At 39.9% G+C, this 20,443-nt stretch overlaps 1 pseudogene; it reads left to right on the forward strand.

The window, feature by feature from the left end:
* Nucleotides 1-17,381, forward strand: part of LOC139718997 (zonadhesin-like) — a 45,716-nt pseudogene extending 28,335 nt beyond the window's left edge.
* Nucleotides 17,382-20,443: the final 3,062 nt, after the last annotated feature.

Raw genomic sequence — 20,443 nt, forward strand, 5'->3', positions numbered from 1 at the left:
TCAAAAGTATTTGCTCTGTTATTTGTCCTCTTCTTCTTACTGAAGTGCAAAATGTTATGGGACCTTGTGACTTCTTATCCTTATTAATCATATGGAATAGAAAACAAGTACATAGAAAATGGTGTTATAAATGTCCTAGGGTGTTCCCTTACCTTCTTTTCTGCATCACATTTACTTATAATCTTTTACCTTGCCAACCATTCTCAGTTTTCAAGTTTGGGAACTACCAAAGTTTTTGTTTTTAACGCAGATTTGTGCCGGAAAAAAGCAAGAAAAAAAAAAAATATATATATATGTATATAAAGAATGTCCTGGCTCGTATCTCAATCTTTTAGTCGAGGGACACTGTCGGGTCTTCGGCGGATCGCAAGTCATCACTTTCGACAATGACCACTACCGTTTCTACGGCGACTGCTACTACACCCTATTCAAGGACTGCACGGAGGGTGCAGGCAAGTTGCCAGTTGAAGTCCGGGTCAAGGGTCAGAAGTTCCAGGGTCTGATGAGGATCTCCTTTGTCACAGAGGTTCAGGTTCTACTCGGAGATAGGGTGAGGCGCAGGATCGAGAGATATTCTTTCTTTTTTGTGTGATGCCAAGTAAGACTCTAGATTTTTGTCGTTTTCATGTAGAAGTGTGGAAAGTTGAAGTGAATCAGTGAAAGTTGGTTCGCCAAAGGAATAAGGAAGTTTGCAGCTTGCTTAACATACAGTGAGCACAGCACTGAAGATCCTATGAAGCAACTGTCTGCAAAAAAAAAAAAAGTGCAGAAAAGAGGATTGTTTGGACCTAGAAATGTCAGGAAGTACGTTTCTGGTCCAACATTTTGAATGGAAATTACTTCAACTATTTTCTTTTTCTCTAGAATTATATGTACTGTAAAAGTGTATATTTTTGTGAAAGTCGATCATTTTTCACACTCGGCCAGGTGAGATGAAGTTTTGCGGAATGAGGAGATTAACTACTGGGAAACATGACATGCAGAAATATTCGTGTGCTTTTGTTTTTGCGCTAGCTTCTTGTTGTGCAAAATGCATGAACATTTCTACACAGCAAAATTTTCCACTTTTAGAGTAGTTTTCCACTGAACTACCAAAGGGATAGTGGGACTTTAAGGTTACATTGATCTTTGACCTCCCACCGCTTCTCTTCCCCATCCAGAAAGTGTCACTGACCCATGGTAATGAGTATATCGTTGATGGATTCTTGACTGAGCTTCCATTCACCGTCGCCCACGACAATATCACCCTGTCCGTCAGGCGAGCTGGCAACACCTTGGTACGTATGTCCAGAGCTTCATTTCATATATTATTTATTTCCCTCAAAAGTACTTCCATCTTCTCATCTTCACAAAATTCTTTGCAGTCTCTGTGATAAGTAAAAAACAAATGCCTTCAGGATTTTGTATAATTGTTGATTCCTTCTTGTAAACGTATGATGAGAAAGAGCAGCTGTAAATGTCTTACTTCCATTTTCAGGCATGCTGCTTCAACTAAAGTTAGTATCACTTTGGATGATGCATTCTGGCAGATGGTTCTGGTCCTCCAAATACTAATAACATGTTTAGTTACCTTCAAATGACAGTATTAAGTTTCTCATGTGAACGGTAAGCAAATAATGAACATAATATTGTTCAAAAGACACCGTTTTGTGGAAAGGATGAACCCATATATGTCGCATTATGAAAGTGGGCTTCTGCTGCTAGTATGTCATTGTTTAGAGGTAAGTACGGTATAAAGTCTCTCTTTTCACTGCATGTGTGTTTTAAACCAAATTAAAAGTCACAATTAGTGGGGGAGGGGTTGAAGTTATGGCTGAAACATCCAAACACTGTTTGGTATCCATCTGATACAGGTATCAGCATTTATGACTCCCAAATCTAGAATAGCCATATGTGTGTTCTATGTCTTCTGTTACGTGTGAACAGGGTCACCTGTTGCACCATAGTGCATTTGTGTCTGCCCCCAGAGAGTTTCTTGCAACAATGTCTCTGCACCAAAAGAAGTGGAAATGATTACTTTTTTTCCCCCACCTAACTTGGGGCACTTGTCTGTTAATCATTCTTGATGTATATCCAACACATGGCAATGTTGGAAACTTTCTAATAATGAGAATATAGTGTTCTTCTCTAAAAGAAGACTTGATCAACACTTGAAGAAGACTTGATGGAAAACCATGCAAAGAAAATTCAGTAGGAAGTCAACATATTAGTTTTCTTGCATAATGAAAGAGCTACCTTACCTCTTTCAGAAGCTTGAATGAACATTGCGGAGGTTGCTAGGAGCATACCTTTTATCGCGGTGAAAACTCTCTTGCCTCCCCTTGATCTTGATGGCGTCGAAAGGAAAACTTCGAAGGCGGTTTTCTCGATATGCTGATTTCCTAAACCACTCAGCATGCGCTAATAAAATCATCGATATCTCCGCAACCAAGTACTTTTATGAGTCGTGTTATATATGAAATGAAAGTGGAAGAGTAAGGGAATAATGGCATGTCACTTTCAGAAAATTGTCCTCCCCCGACTTTCGGATCCTTTTGTTGTAGCGGGTCACATATTATACCCTCAACATATGTAAGTAACAAGTGGAGGGAATGAGTACTTTCACCAAAAAAAAATATTAAGTTTTGTAGAATTTTCTTTATATTTTTTCAGTATAATTGTCCTGCAGTGATGCCATGGACTGATGAAGTAGTCTCATCTAGCTATGGCTTCACCGTAACTTTAACCTGTTGAGGATGAGTCCCGAGTATACTCGGGCAGGTGTCTATGGGAAATGTGTGTTGTAGCAAAATGTCTCCATCCTCAGTGGGTTAATGTTCATAACTTTTGAATGGATTGTCCAATTTTCGTCAAACTTCACTGATGTGTTGTACTAGTCTATATTCTATATTCCTGCATTCACTCAATCCACATAATTTTGATTTCATTCCTCTTTAGTGATATGCTTGGAAATAATCTTACCTCGATCAGCACATTTTGTTTGATGCCCTCATAGGTGGCCTCCACTAATCGCGGGGTTTCTGTCCAGTGGGACGGCAAGCGGCACGTTGTGGTTAGCGTTGCCAAGGGGGCCTACAAGCCATGCGGTATGTGTGGAAACTTTGACGACAACCCAGACAATGATGCCCAGGACCAAAATGGGCAACAGGTACAGATGATCAATCACTTCAGCTACTTCTTGAAAATGGAGCATGCTTTGTCCTCTTAGTATTGCTATCAATAGATCCAGTATTTTGCCAGTATGCCTTGCAACCTTCTTCTCTGCATGTTCTACCAGAGCTCTAGTAGGTATAATCCCACTAATACAGGGCATTGCCATCATTAAGGCCCAACAGCAGGATTGATTTCATGAATTTGTCCTGCTCCTTCTCCTTGTAAAACACTGTAAATTTATGTAAGAGTACTATGTAGGCGAGTATTGCGTTCAACTGTTGAAGACTAGTCCCGAGTATACTTTGGTAGGTGTCTATGGGAAAAGCATGTTGTAGCAAAATAAACTCGTCCTCGATGGCTTGAGACATTATTTTCTATCAAAATAGAGTACAATTGTATCTGTAGATTCTATTTTCAGAGGTGAGAGGGATTCTGATTTGTTGTCCCCGCCGAACGAGTTCGAGCAGGGGACTATGAAACGGGCTCCGTATGTGTGTGTGTCCGTCCGCCTGTCTGTCTGTCTGTCTGTGTGTGCGTCCGTGTGTGATCAAAATGTTCAATTTGCTACTTCTCTGTCATTTGTGAGCCAATTTCAATTCTGTTTAGAGCAGGGGACTATGGACTCCGTACGTGTGTGTGTCCGTGTGTCCGTCCGTCTGTCTGTCTGTGTGTGCGTCCGTGTGTGATGAAAATGTTGAATTTGCTACTTCTCTGTCATTTATGAGCCAATTTTAATTCTGTTTGCTTTATATGATAGCACTACATAGGAGCTTTGAAACTTCTACACAGAATTTCAGTTGTGACCTTTGACCTTGACCTTTGACCTATATTGTACATTTTGCTTCAAAATGCTACTCCTTCGCCATTTCTAACCCGATTTCGATTCTGTTTGCTTTATGTGATGGCACTAGGTGAGGGCTTCAAAACTTCTTCACAGAATTTTGACCTTTGACTTCTTTGACCTTTGACCTTGATTTTTGACCTATATTGTACATTGACTACAAAATGCTACTCCTTCGCCATTTCTAACCCGATTTCGATTATGTTTGCTTTGTGTGATGGCACTAGGTGAGGGCTTCAAAACTTCTACACAGAATTTTGACCCTTGACCTTGATTTTTGACCTGTATTGTACATTTTGCTACAAAATGCTACTCCTTCGCCATTTCTAACCCAATTTCAATTCCATTTGCTTTATGTGATGGCACTAGGTGAGGGCTTCAAAACTTCTACACAGAATTTTGACCTTTGACCTTGATTTTTGGCCTGTATTGTACATTTTGCTACAAAATGCTACTCCTTCGCCATTTCTAACCCGATTTCACTTCCATTTGCTTTGTGTGATGGCACTAGGTGAGGACTTCAAAACTGCTACACAGAATTTTGACCTTTGACTTCTTTGACCTTTGACCTCTAGTTTTTACCTATATTGTACATTGGCTACAAAATGCTACTCCTTCGCCATTTCTAACCCAATTTCGATTCCGTTTGCTTTATGTGATGGCACTAGGTGAGGGCTTCAAAACTTCTACACAGAATTTTGACCTTTGACTTCTTTGACCTTTGACCTTGATTTTTTAACCTGTATTGTACATTGGCTACAAAATGCTACCCTTTCGCCATTTCTAATCCAATTTTGATTCCATTTGCTTTATGTGATGGCACTAGGTGAGGGCTTCAAAACTTCTACACAGAATTTTGACCTTTGACTTCTTTGGCCTTGACCTTTAGTTTTTACCTGTATTGTACATTTTGCTACAAAATGCTACTTCCGGCGGGGACATATATTACGCACCGCATAATTTCTACTTTTCCTTGTTTGTATCTGTTGAAATATGGTAATTTCATAAACTGTTTGTTGACTATCATCATTAGATATGAACTCATATGGGTAAATAGTGTTCACCTTTTATATAGAAATTACCAGGCTTGATAGAAGTGTATGCCAATCAGAAGACGTAGAATTCATTTTCCACCATTTGGAATTTGAGTTTAATATTGTAAAAGGATCTACCAAGTCTTGTTAATATGATCTGCCTTTATAGTGAATTGTTTTTTTTAAGTATTTTGAGATCAAAAGTGTAGAGAGATTTCAATCACATTACACAACTTTCATTCCTGAAGCGCCCTCCCCGCTCTGTAGTAGATAGGTAGAATGTTACGTGATGATTGATCATACCCTAGCAGTAATATTTCCCATCAAGCTGCAAAATATTCTCAGTTGTATGAAAGATTGGTTGATACTGCTGTGGCCTCATTCGTAAGTGATCGTAAAATGTTACTTGATTACCATGATCGGGTATGCTCTGAGATTGTGATACTTCCAATGTGCCTTTTTGGCTGATATTACTCATTTCTGCTGTTACTGAACTGAAATCATTTATATGCCACATTATTTCACTCATTTCTTATGCATATATGTTTCCATTTTAGAGCAAAAGTAGACAGTTTCTGTGGGCACGTGGAAACCATGTGTTGTCTTAAATATGCAGTAGCTACATGTAGCTTGGCGCATCACAGTACCACTGGTTTCAATCTGACCCTCCCCTCCCCTCCCCTCCCATCCCATCCCATCCCCCCCCCCAAAAAAAAAAAAAAAAAAAAAAAATCAGGTGGCCACCACTGGTCAGTTGGCTGAAGCCTGGTCTCACGGAACTGACTGCAATGGTTGTGCCACTTGCCAGAACCAAGATCCGTGCGTCCGCCGTGCCTCATACAACCAGCAGGCCTTTGAAATCTGCTCTGTCCTAACAGACAAGAATGGTAAGTAAACTCTTGACCCCTAGAAACAAAAAAGTAAAGAAAAGAAAAAGGACTTGAGTAAGGTGACTGTCAACACAAATCAAAATGATGAATTGATCCTTGTTTGAATTAAAGGGTCAGATGTAAAGTGAGAGCAGTCCTTTTAAAACTAGAATGTTAAGTGGACCCAAGACTGAATGGGGAGTGCGGAGGGATGATATTCAGATGCCAGTCTTTAGTGTGTGTATTACAATCAGCTTGGTGTGTTCACGAAGCAAGGATGCCAGTTTTCAGGCAAAAGCCTGAATTCAGGCCCTGGTATTTTCAAAATTCAGGCTTTTTTGTGTACAAAGGAGCTTCATGTAGATGTATTTCAGGCCTTCTCTTTCATTCCAACTGGCATCCCTGCACGAAGGAAACTTGAATCCAAACCATAGTCTAAATCAGCAGTGCATAACTGGTAGTTAGATACGAGTCACCTCTGAGAATTCTGTGAACTAGACACTGCCGTGACACCCAAAAATAGCTTCAACATCGAGCATCATCATCTCATTCGTCGCTACCAGGTCCTTTCTCGGCCTGCCATGCCGCTGTGGACCCGGAACCCTTCTTCAATGCCTGCATGCAGGATCAGTGCTCCATTCTACCCGCCACAGACTTGGTGTGTGCCGACCTGGAGGCCTATGCAGACACCTGCCTGGGTCAAGGGATCAAGCTTCCCAGCTGGAGAGTGGCAACTGGATGTGGTGAGTTTGTATAAAGGTTTTCTTTTCCTTCCTCTCTTAGAGAGATGTGATTTGAAGACACCATACCCTGCAACTTTCATTCATCAAAGAGTATGTGTCATATTTGCAGACCTCCAGCTTTTGTTTAAGGAGAAGTTTCCTATTCTTGGGGTAATTTCACTACACACTCCTCTATGGGAACTACTCTTTCATTTCCTAGTTATGAGCCAAATCCATATTTTTTTCAGTCACAATAGGACAGGTAGGTCAATGTCAGGTCAAACTTCGAGACTCACGCAAGCACGTCTCTTGAACCAGTGTACCATTGCTTTCTTTTTTTTCTTTGTGAAGTGGTGTAATTTGAATTGCATTTTTTTTCCCCATACACATGTGAATAAAAATGCTGGAAAAATGATTTGAATCTCACGTTTTCGGAGTGTATGAATGGGCCTGTTTAGCGCAACATTGGTTGATGTTCGATATCATATCGCATCATTGCAGGCTTTAGCTGTCCACCAGACATGGTCTACACATCCTGTTCAGACGGATTTGTCCGCCACTGTGGCCTGGACGAGTTGGAGACAACGTGCAGCAACCGTTGCTACGAGGGCTGCGAGTGCCGGCTGGGCAAGGTTCTGTCGGGCCGCGGCCAGTGCGTGAATCCTCACGAATGCGGCTGCACCATGTCACATGACCAAGACCGCTTCTACGCGTCGGTTAGTCTCAGTAACTCTTTACAATGTAACTGACCCGACTGTACTGAACTTGAAATGTATCATAATTATACCCCCGCCACACATTTTTTTGTTGTTGTTTATAGTTTGATTTGTTCAATTTTCAAAGACAATTTGATACCCGCAAAAAAAAAAAAAAAGTTAATTTCATGTGATTACTGCAAAAACACAAAGCTAAAAGCTACAGTATAGAGTCAGGACTGCCAGATGCAGATATTCCATCCAAGGTGCCTCTAGATTGTTTTGGTTCTTGTGATAAAAACTGGAAATAATGTTGCTACTTTTTCAGAGAAACACAAAATCTCACTTCAAAATACACCTGGCAAACAGGATAACTCATTAAATCATCTTATCTTCTGTGTGAATGTTGAACATCACTCAAAAGAAACCTTTATTGTGTAACCATGGTAACCACTTTATTATCAAAACACATTTCCTCCCACCCACCCCCACCTCCATCAGCCTGGTATGACCATTACCCAGTACGGTTGCCAGAAGTACTGCGAGTGTTCGGCTGGCAATACCCTGGAGTGTCAAGATTATCGCTGCAGTGACCAAGGCACCTGTGGGGCGGGCAAGGACCTCCGCTACGGCTGCCACTGCATGAGCGGTTACTCCGGCAACGGACACTACTGCCAAAGTAAGACATCTATAATAACCCCCCCCCCCCCACCTCCAAGTGTTTAATAGGAATAACATTGGGATAGGGAAGGGGTGAGCAGTAAATTTGCATTGATACATGTATAGTTCAGATTTTATGTGAGAACCAAACCCTGGGATATTGATTGAAGTGATTTTAAAGGGACTATACAGTTCTGGTTGAGGTGAGGATTCAGGTCTATAACATTTTTTGGTGAGATAATGAGAAATCTCTATGAAATATGAAAGAGCATGTAATTTCAAGAAGTATTCAACCGTTTATTTGATGAAAATTGGTCTTTAAATGGCGGAGATATCCAAGAAAGCGATCCTAATGAAATTGACTGGCCACGATCTTTATTAGGATCTCTTTGTTTTACCTTGTTTTTAGATATCTCAGTCATTTCAAAACCGATTTTTCATCAAATAAACTTTTGAGTCCCCTTAGAATTGTATGCTCTTTATCATTTCATAGAGTGGTTTCTGAATATCTTGCAAAACATTACAAGCTGAATAATCCTTACCTCAACCAGTGCTGTACAGTCCCTTTAATTGATTTGCTGTTGTTGTTTTCTGCCACTGCTGAAAAAGTCATGAATACTTTGGAACAGCAAGTAACCATATGGACCATTGGCTGTGAGTCCCCTCGGAAAGATTACACAATGAGGATAAAGAGCCTAGCCTAGGGGCACAGCCACTGATACCAGGAGACTTTAACAGTTCACTGGCGTTTTTCAACTGGTGGGATGTAAACCTGTCACAGGTGGGCTGCAATGTCAGCCAAAAACAGAATAAAAATTATTTACATTCAATCTAACTGGGCCTCAACTTTAGTAGGGGCCAATTAAAGCGGGCCTCTGGTTCAAAAAGGCTGAGAAGTGCAGCAATTAACAAATTTGTGTTCTGAATATCTTTTCCAGTAGTTGGCTTGCAAAATTCCCAAAAATAAAAACACCTAGAAAGATATTGTGTGTATCATGCACTAAAGCGTGATTGAATATGATCTTGTTATCATATTGGTGTGAAACTCTCCCCCCCCCCCCCCCTGCAGAGGAAGTGATTGAGTATCCAAGAATGCATGCCGTGGTGACCGAGGGCCAGGTGATGAAGCTGGACTGTGGCGACTACATGTTGGACATCCTGGACGTCGGCTACGGCAGCCTGGAGCTGGTGTGCGAGGGGGAGGACGAGGTCTGCGACGCACTGAGCTCCCAGGCCATGGTCCTGGAGATGTGCCAGGGGTACCAGAAGTGTGCGGTGAGTAGGAGCCCAGAAAAGGGGGTGCAGTTGATTCTCCTATAACTGTTTCTACCCATCACACTGCAATGTTGCAAAGTTAAATCGTGATTACAAATATTGAAAGCTGTAAACTACCAGTAGTAAACATTAACTAGAATATGTAATGCAGATTTTCTTTATCAGAAACTGGAAAAAATACATATTCATGTATGTTTTTGAAATGACATATTGTTATTTAAATTTGATTCAAACTGCTAGATATGTACAGTTTTCCACACTTTTGAGCCATGACATGATTTTGCCTCTAAGATACCTTTTTAATTGTGCATCAGTGTCTTAATAGATCCACAAAGGTTGGCAGCTCTGTAGGTAATTACACTGTGATAGTACTGTAATATGGTCTCACTACCAGCAGTGTACATTGTATTAGGCTCCACTTTCCTCTATTGATACTGATCTTCTAGAGTGGAGAACCATTATTTCGTTTGTTACCCTGTGCTTTTCAAGGGATGCATTTTCACACGAGAGCCAAGTGGGATACCCGGGCATGCATGAACTTCATTTAGAATCTCAGTTGATGAGTTTGGAGTATTCTATATTCCCTGTGCTACGGCAGTCCTACAATTATGAATGATATTAAGTGAAATTCATTTGCACATGTATTTCTCTTGCTGTGGTGTTGTTGTGCCTTCATCAGAATTGACCAGACCTTTGTTTGGAAATTGTGTGCATTATGACTGTTGCAAAAAGATAGCACATTTTCTAGTGTATCATATTTATATGATATGTGTTTGTGTGTGTATGTGTGTTTGTATGTATATGTATATGTATATATATATATATATATATATATATATATATATATATATATATATGTGTGTTTGTATGTATATGTTTGTATGTATATGTATATGTATATATATATATATATATATATATATATATATATATACATATACATATACATACAAACATATACATACAAACACACACACACATATATATATATATATATATATATATATATATATATATATATATACATATACATATACATACAAACATATACATACAAACACACATATATATATATATATATATATATATATATATATATATATATATATATACTGGTATAATTCTTGCTGTGTTCATGTTGTGTCTCCAGCATGTCCTTTGCAAGATTAATCTGACATATGAGAGATAAATGAAGGTCATGGCTGTTGCAAAGTGGTGACATGCTTTGTATTGTATTACAATTTACTTGTTTTTTGTATCCTGCAAGAAATTCTAAAACATAACGTTTGACTGATATAACTGCTTTTCGTTTGCTGTTGGAAAGTGATTGGATAGCATAATTTGTGTTGGCAGTTGGAGCTTGAGTATGTGTGTCGTGTCACTACAAAGCTGTATAGTGCAACATACTTGCAGACGTCGCTCCAGTGAAGTGAGGGCGACATCAGCTTTTTCTCAGATTTTCAGATTCTTTACTGCCTAGATAAAAATGTGCTCCCATAATATGTTCAATACTAGGTAGATGTTTTTGATGTCATTAAGTATACCTCATGTGTGATTATGTGCAGAGGAAAATAATTTAAAAAATAGAGATAACTATTTCAAGAGTAGGGAATATTATTGCAAATATTTTATCAAGAAATGGGCTCTTACGATATCATCTTTAAGATTCAGCCAACCCATATTAGATGCTGTTGATTTAGATTTCCTAACCATGCAACCAGATACAAATAATCATCTTGCCACAAGGAGGATGTGGTTAAAGTGGTCTGTATTAGTAGCTACAATCACATGTGAGGCGGGGCTGTCCCCGAAACCTCCAAAAGAACAGACAATGTGCAGGTACAGCACATCTCCCATAGGTCCGACGATACCTGTTCCTGTGCCAACAGTTGAGGTGGACTACTCCGGAACCGTCATAGTATCCAGAGTTCCATTGATGGATTCAACACTTTTCTAGACATTGTCAACTAGACCAACTTGGAGTAGGGAAACCCCCTCCCACTGGAAGTGCAATTTCAGACCGTGTTCAAGTTGGCTTGTAAATAGTCAAGTGTTAGTTTTCAGTTTCAGTTGTTGTTTTTATGCCTCCGCCAACGAAGTGGCCGGAGGCATTATGTTTTCGGGTCGTCCGTCCGTCCGTCCGTCCGTCCGTCCGTCCCGTTTTGTTTTTGTCGATATCTCAAGAACCGTGTGGTGGTTTTACATCAAACTTGGTATGAGGGTATATCCTGGGGGGATAATACTTTGTTTGGATTTTAGGGTCACAGGGTCAAAGGTCACAGGTTATTTTGTGAAAAAAAAAGGTTGAAAATTCATGTTTTTCTCCATATCTCGCAAATGGTTCAAGGTATCTTCATGGAACTTAGTATATATGCTTGTTCCAATGGGCAGTGATTATCTAGGGAAGTTGGGGGTCATGGTTCAAAGGTCAGGGGGTCAAAGGTCAAGGTCAACTCCTCAAAATATCACTACTTTCCTTATATTTATGCAATGCCTGAAGGTTTTTTTTTTTAAACTTGATGTATACATGTATTACCCAATATATATTCTGTGGGAAGTTTCTTGCCCAAAGGTCAAGTGAAAGTGCTGAATTGCACTTTTTCCTCCATATCTCAAAAGTAACTCAAGGTGTCATCATGAAACCTACATATTTATGCATGTTCAACCTAATAGTGATTCTCTTTGGAACTGTGAGGTCAAAGGTCAAAGGCCAGGTGTAGATAATGCTATTTTCCCATTTGATACTGAAATTATACTTTTTCTCAATACCTTGAAAATTACTCAATGCATAAACTTATAAAAGGGTCAAAAGTCAAGTAAAAATCATCAGTTCCCCAAATACCTGCACTCTGACATTTTAATCATTCATCCAATTGAACCTAGTTCTAGGAAAGTGAACATTCAGCACATTTGTGTCCAACCTGTCATTTTAATATTTTGCCAATTGTGTGAAACTGTCATCACACATTGTCAAGACACTGGGCCGAATGCATAAAACAAGCAATTGCTTGTAAGCAATTGCTTCAAGCAAAAGCACAAGCTCGTCTAGCAAAAGGGCTAGCTCAATCAATTGCTCAAATCCATATGCATAACCTTTTGCTAGTGCTTATACCTTTTGCTTGTCCCGCACAAGCAATTGCTTTCGTTTTCAACAAAAGGGACGTCACGCGTGTGCGAACACAAGAACAAAGGCGAGTGTGGCAGCATGTATTTGAAAGGGCATCTGTGTGCAGAAACATTTCCTGACATAGCAGAAGAGCTATTAAATGACACTCATAAATGTACACACAGACGCACACACACAACTATACACACACACACACGCACGCACACACACACACACACACACACACACACACACACACACACACACACACACGTATTACTGGCTGATTCCCATCACTGCTTACAGTAGCCCGGATCTGCCAGATCGCACGTGGAGAGGCGTCTTGCTCTCCACCGAAGTCAGACATCCTACCTGTTTTTCATCACATTTTGCGTGCTTACCACTGGACATTCCCGTTATTGACATGAAAAATTTGTTACTCTTCTTATGAGTAATTTCTTGTAGATTTTATACCACTTCTTCCCAAGTGTGGTCTTTCTTCCATGAATATGAAAATGATACTTAAAAGGGAACGTCTCAGATAAGCAAAAGCTCAAGCTCATTTCACAGAGCTTGGAAAATCGTAAGCAATTGCTAGCAAGAACAAGCGAAAGGTATGTTTTATGCATACGTTTTCAAGCAAATGCTTGGTCTCTAAGCAATTGCTTGCAGGCAGCAAGCAATTGCTTGTGCTTGTTAGCAAAAGCTTCTGCTCACAAGCAATTGCTTGTTTTTATGCATACGGATTCGAGTAAAAGGCTAGCACAAGCAATTGCTAGCGTTTATGCATCCGGCCCAATGTACTGTAGACCTATTAGGAGAACCATGCATTATGGCGGAGGCATATCAGTCGCCGTAGCGATATATCTAGTTTTATTTCTCCACTTGTACAAATGAAATTATTCTGACAAAATCAGCAATTTTCACATTAAAATGTAAATGAGAGTACTCAAAAGAAATAGATATAATCATGTGTATAATATATATACATATATTTCATCATATCTTAACCATAATCTGACTTGGATTTTTAATGTAGCTGTGTTATATCTAGGTGAGGCAGATTTAATCCCCAATTGGTTTCTTACAATTCTTTCTTACTTTTAACTGAAGGAACAAATGCATACAAACAGATAAACAATTTGAACTTCTGAGTATTTTCAACATCATTTGATTGAGAAGGACAACTCAGGGGAATATATAACAAGACAGAAACAAATCTGAAGGGACAAAGAAGGGGATATGTACCTGTGTAAACAGGAAAAAGTTGAAGGAAGAGAAGCAATAGTATACAGTATTTCTGAGTTTAGAGCTACAAGTCATACAGAAAAAACAACATCGACAACTAAGTTTTTCTGAGATTTTGTATGTAAAAAAGATGAGAATTTTAGGATAAAATCAGACAAACCAAATTGCAGAGGGCTTATAAAAATTGGATCTAAGATAAGAAAGTTGTGGAATTTTAGGTGTACCATGTTTTCACAAAACAATGGTAACAGTCACAACCACATACAAGTACTCAAATTGACAGCAGTGATGATGTCATCACGTCTCAAGTCTTTCATTGGACTGTGCGCAAATCTTCAATAGATTTTCCGTCTTGACATGAAATATAAGAGTATGGTGTATCCTTCGCATCAAATTGATGTAGTTTTGTATAATTTACCGTGCGATAATGACATTTAAGAGGTAAGAGGTTGCAGTTGTAAAATCATCAACAGAAAAAAAAATCTGTATTTTGATATTACTTTTGTGTATGAACAAATTAGATGCAATAACATTATCTCTTGTCCCACTGTATGCAGGGGCGGATCCAGGGAGGACCGCAACCGGAGCACGCCCCCCTTTACTTTTTGTTGAAACAAAAGAAATAAAAAGAAAAAAATGGGGGAGGGGTGCGTGCGCCCCCCTTTAATTTTGTAAACACGCCCCCTCTTTGCGGAATTCCTGGATCCGCCCCTGGTATGTGTATTTGGTAAACACCTATGACATTTAAAATTCTTTTTTACAATTTTATTTTTTTGCTTGTATCCGGTTTTGATAAAACTTCTTCAGTTTTATTCATCTGGTTTCACTCTATCCGTATGGTTTTGGAATCACACTTTGAAGGGGAAGGGATTTTCCCTACTGCAAGCTGGCCTGGAATGATGTCTATAGGAAAGTGTGGAGTCCATTAAGGAAATTCTGGAGAAATTCTGGCACATGAGGATCGACCAGAGAAATCCCCCCCCCCCCCCTACAGATTCTTCTGCAAGTCAGGATATATGAGAGGAGACCGTGACTGCTAGGAAAAAAAATGGTCTGGATTTTAGGTCAAAGGTGGCAAAACTCCCCACCCCATTATTATGGACCTCCTTTTCCCTGGAATGACTTCTAGAGAGTGATGTTAAGCAGAAGTTTCACTGTTAAAAGTGTGGATTTCAGTACCATGAAGGTGCCCATCAAGTCTCTGACTTTGTACTTGTGGAGTGGGGGGGGGGGGGGAAGAGGGGTAGTGCTGCTGAATTGCTGCTTGGGAATTTATTAACCCGTTGAGGATGGACTGATTTTGCTGTAACACACATTTCCCATAGACGCCTGCCTGAGTATTCTCGGGACTCATCTTCAACAGCTAGGTTAAGTGAAACTTAGATCAAGAGGAGACTCGGCCACACATCACATGTAAGGGGGGGGGGGGGGGGTAGACAACTTTTAAAAGCCTTTACTCTAACAACGTACAACCACCAGACACTGTGGCATTCAGTACATTTAGAGACATGCATACACTTCTAACAACCATTCATTGTGCAGGAACAAACTGCCTAACTGTAAGCTTGCATGTAAATGCCTTGGCAAGAAGCACAAAGAGTTATCAACATTTGTGGGCGTGTCTCCCTGGACAGCAAGCCACACCCAAGGGGTGTGGCTTGCTGTCCAGGGGAGTGATAGGCTAGTGCTCTGAATATCTAATGAGGTTCACGTTTAAGGTGAGAGGGATTAGTTGATTTCAGATGCACAAAAATGAATTTGAGCGAGCAGCTATATCAAAACATATCTTAATGAATGAGGTTTATATCAGTCAATGTATTCAGACAAATGATGGCATGTTATATGCCGTTTCAGTGCTTACTGGAATAGACCCAAAGATTGAATTAAATGTCAGAGAGGTATTGGAAAGATGGAGCTGAGTTTACCCAATGATCTAGCAGAGACCTAATGTTGGATTTTGTGATATTGCATGGTGGTTGATGTTTTTAACCATTGTCTCCTTATCCTTTTTCTCTGAATTCTTTTCAGTCAATATTTCCAGATCATCTCCGGCTGGTTCCTGTTATTTTCACGACAGTGTCTATGCCAGGCATGTATGTTATGAAGGCCATGAAAAGTATCATGGGTTGAAGAAGATTCAGCTGTGACCATGGTATAATGGAGGTTGTATAGAATAGTGCTCAGGATTCTTGGAAAGTGACGATTTCTTCATTTTTTCTCTCCCCTTTCCTTCCCGAAAATTCCTCATTCCCAACCTCCATCTCCCCTTCCCACAATGCTTGCCCACATCCTGTCCCAGATACCAGCCTGTGACCGTCTCTTCGGCGACCCCTGCTTCACCCGGCGCCAATTACCTCTCTGTCTACTACACCTGTCGGCGGCACCCAGCCAGCAGTCAAGCACCCCCGCCTGCCATACAGGAAGGTTATCTGCCAGGACCATCCGGTCATGCTCAACTGCAGGGGCGGCTACATCAACGTCTTGACCGCCTAGCTACGGACGGTCAGCTGGACGAGAGGTGAGAAAGGGCAAGGATCTGGGTCTTGACAGGGGGGCGGGGATTTTGAAGTTATCTTTTTGATGTTGGAAACAGGGTTCAAGTAAGGGAACTTACAGAAACTGTTGTCATGGAAACATCTCATGAAGGTTTTGATCAAATTAGTTCCATTTGTATAACAGCCAGTGATATCATCACAATTTCGACAAGAATTAAAGCAGGATCGATAGAGGCTGCAAATGCCATCAATATATGATCCTTATTCAAGTCACCAATGAATATAAACAATTATCAAATCTGGGTTAGGTGCTTAGGATCAGAAATAATAACTTGACTGTAGTCGGGGCACAGTACCTGTGTATTTTTTTTTTTTTTGACACAAGATCCTGCAGTCAGAGCACAAAATTCATATTCAGAGACAAAGTTGTGCTGAACGAATGATCACAAGGATTTGTGTGCCCAAATCAGCAAAGACGAGTGAATGTACAGAAAGCTGGGAGTCTACTGGTAATCGCAATAAATCAAACATGTCATCCTATACTGGAGACATTAATATGAATCTCCGAAATCCAAGAAAAGACCAGTACATGAGGGAATTTTGAAGTTTCTAATGCTTTGCACACATTGAGAACATACTAGGAAAGGTTTTGGACATACTCTAATAATAGGAAAAGAAACATTCTTTCAGTATAGAGATAGTTTTGTTCTAGTTATGATGTCGATTAAAAAGGTCCAAACTTTTGATCTTGGTTGAATCCTTGTTAGAGGCAAAAGCTAAAAAGTTAACCTTTACATTTTACCATTATATTCGTCATCATACCTCTGATTAAGATTCTACAAGGATTGAGATCTCAGGCCCCCTTTGACTCAATTGTAGTCAAATGGCTTGCTACTTTCCCACTGGATAAAAAGGTCTCAGCAGCTTTTTTTTTTTTTTCTGCATTGTGATTTGTGGCAGCATTTTACATGAGGAATCCTTTTTTGTTAAAGGACATACGATCTTGACCTACCAGTATTCATGACAGATGATGTACGTACATTCATTAATCTCTGTCTCTCTCTTTCTGCAATAGATATGTGCCCATGACAACATTGCCGATCAGTCGTGCCACGAGCCAACCTCGAGGGCGGTCGTCATGAAGCTCTGCCAGGGTCACGAGAAGTGTGAGATCTGGGCCAATGCACGGACCTTCCCCTGACCCCTGCCCCAACACCTACAAGTACCTGGAGGTGCAGTACGAGTGTCTTGACTCCAAACTCCTGTACTACACTGGTGCCTAGATGCCAGCGGATTCGCTCCAACAAACCACACTCCTACCCTCCCCTTTCATCATCCTGTAAAAAGCACAAAAAAATAAACATATACGACCCATCACTACTTGGCAAATCTCTATGTCTGTAGGCGGCTTCGCTTCTTGTGTATGATTTCCCCCAAAGTGAAGTCTTCCATTCCATCTTTCAAGAGAAGCTGTTCCTACTGATATCTCATGTCATAATGTAAACTGTAAGAGCTGTTATTCGTGCAATTTGACGTCAAGGCTATCTTGCAAGGGCACTAATGCCTGTCTGTTCATGATATTGTCTTGTGTTGTTGAATTTATGGTCCAGCGATGATTCACAAAATGCATGATGAATATTAAAATCCTCATGAAAATAACAGCTTTCACAGTATCCATTTTCTTCTTTCCTATTATCAGTTGTATATCTCACATTGCATGCAGACTAGTGTGTTTCACATTTCACTTGATCAATTAAACGAGCATTTAATTCTCACATATGTGACTGATGTGCTAAATTCAGAGCCACCAATGAATTCTATAATCCTAACATGGTTTCAATAGGCAATTGCCATTAATATTTCAAATCTGTTTTCCATCTTTCTTTTTATAGAGATTTATGAGTACCTTTGAGTGATTCGCCTCTCATATGGCCAAGTCTCTTTGCTCGCTATCAATTATGAAATGCCATGAGTCATTGAGTAATTCTAAACTTACTTCCATCTGTATATCCAGTTTCGCACACTTCAAATATAGTTTTCTACGTGTGTTAGATTTGTCAGGGATTCACCCCATCACCATGCATAGTACCTGATCTATCTGCCCCGAGCGCAGTGTCATCATGCGCGGAGATCCTTAGGCCTTGTTTAATGGCTGCTTGCAGTTTGGAGAAACCCATCTGACGGGTAGATCGCAGATGGCAGGGTTCGACTTGCAGATTAATCAGCCATGCAAGGGTGGGGGGAACATACGATTTGAGCTTTGAATTAGAGGGCAAAAAAGGATTGATAGGAACTAAAGTAGAATGATATCCAAACAATTTTCTCAACCTCATCCATCAATATCATATTTTATGTATCACATAAAGAGAGCTTTTTGGCCCTTGTGTGTAACTAGTACATTTGACCCCGCAATACTTGGACCTCTCAGTATACCTACATAATGATCATTCAGAATCATAGACACGTTGTGTGTGTGTACTTTTTAAGTCACTTGGGGTACATGTAACCAAGACTTTAGGAGCCTGGGTACATGAATATTTTATCTCTTCACAGTAACATGAAGTCTATCAGACAACTTGTGCAGGCAAAGAAAGTGCACTGACATTGTTAACATACTGGAGAGCTGGAAAGTAGGAAGGAGAAATCGCTAAGTTAAATAAAAGTTTCCAGAGAGTAAAACGCCTTTGCGGGATAAAACTTCAAATCCCCATTTCTGCAATTATGTTTGCTCGCAGTAAACGTCTTTCTATGACTCGTTGATATTCCCCCACTCCTAGTAAGATACCTCCATGTTGAACTGTGTAACATCTGCTTCTATATCAACACTAGTAGTAATTGTATAATCAATTGAGGTACATTGTGCAATAAAGAAATATGCCACAGTGCATATTGGTTCAAACGGATATATGGTTCAGTGTTTGGCTCTTCGCTATAAATCATAAACTCAGTATAATGTTATGATATTTAATATGTTTTCTTTTACCCCTCTCTCTCTCTGCCTCTTCCCCCCCCCCCTCTCTCTCTCTCTCTCTCTCTCTCTCTCTCTCTCTCTCTCCACCCATTGTAATGTGACTCGCCAACATCAGGCTGATCAGGTTTTGTTTAGATTATTAAACAATCCCTTCCCCCCCCCCCATCCAACATGCATACACTGATACACACACACACACATACATACACCAATCCCATGTGGCATTTATTTCTTGCCATATCCACATTCAGATAGAAACAAAAACTTGAAAACTTGAAATCCCAAGGTCAATTCACTTGTGACTCATGAGTCACTGTTGATTATTGATGCAAAGTTGTGATGAGAAAGAGTATGAGTTCAGAAGCGAAACAAAGGCAGAAACACAAGGAAGAAAACTAGGCAGGCAAAATAAAGCGGTAAAAGAGCTAAAGTGCTTTTAAGCTCCAATCATGCAGTAATATGTGCATACTGATTGATATTGTGGTTTATTCTGATACAACTGTCCATCTCTAAATGTGACTTTTTTATGGTTGAAAATCCAGTTTTGTTTGTTTTTGTTTTTTGAGGGTTTTTTTTTTTTTTTATTGTGGGAAACAGCCTGTCAGACATGTGGGCTTGAGAAAGACCCTGAGGTGTGAGTCTCAACCTAATGTGTGAGACTTGGTAGGTGTGTTACTGTATTTGTGTGTTGTCTGTGTGTGTGACTGTGTGTGTGTCTGTCTCTCTGTGTCTGTGTGTGTCTGTGTGTGTTAATCTGCCAGCATAAAAACAAAGAAATCAGTAAAAGAATATGATAGTTGCAAGTAACTGTTCTTACCAATGGTACCAGGTACATGTAATAATAGTTACCTGTGAGTAACTACTAGTACAAATACAGCATAGGCCTAGTACTAGGTACAGTGGTCTCCCATTATAACAAAGTCCTCAGGACCGGCACTTTTCTTTTGTTATATGGAAATTTTGTTATAACCGAACAAATAAACAATAGAAATACATATAGTGGATGACATTGCGGCCTGAATTTTTACTGCGTTGTAACCGAAGTTTTGTTATTACCATATCCGTTATAACGGGAATGCACTGTAATACTGATTGCAGGTAACTATTATCGCCGCTGATTTGTTAAAGGACATAGGCCCAACCAATTACTCAAGCACCAATGATCACTTATGAGACAACCACATTCCATAAAAACACAAACATTGAGAACGTCTGTAACTTACTCTCAAAATTTAATCAACAAACATATTCACTATAGTACTGCCATGCTCAAGAGGGTGAAAGGTCAAATACAATTGAACATGTGCACTTATGAATAAAGATCAATGAAAATACATAGAAGATACATAATGTACTTCATGCGAAAGAGTTTTC

The sequence above is a fragment of the Diadema antillarum genome, unplaced genomic scaffold (assembly GCF_040938485.1).
Source record: "Diadema antillarum isolate AM-2024a unplaced genomic scaffold, OU_Dant_1.0 scf00000103, whole genome shotgun sequence".
NCBI classification, from domain to species: domain Eukaryota; kingdom Metazoa; phylum Echinodermata; class Echinoidea; order Diadematoida; family Diadematidae; genus Diadema; species Diadema antillarum.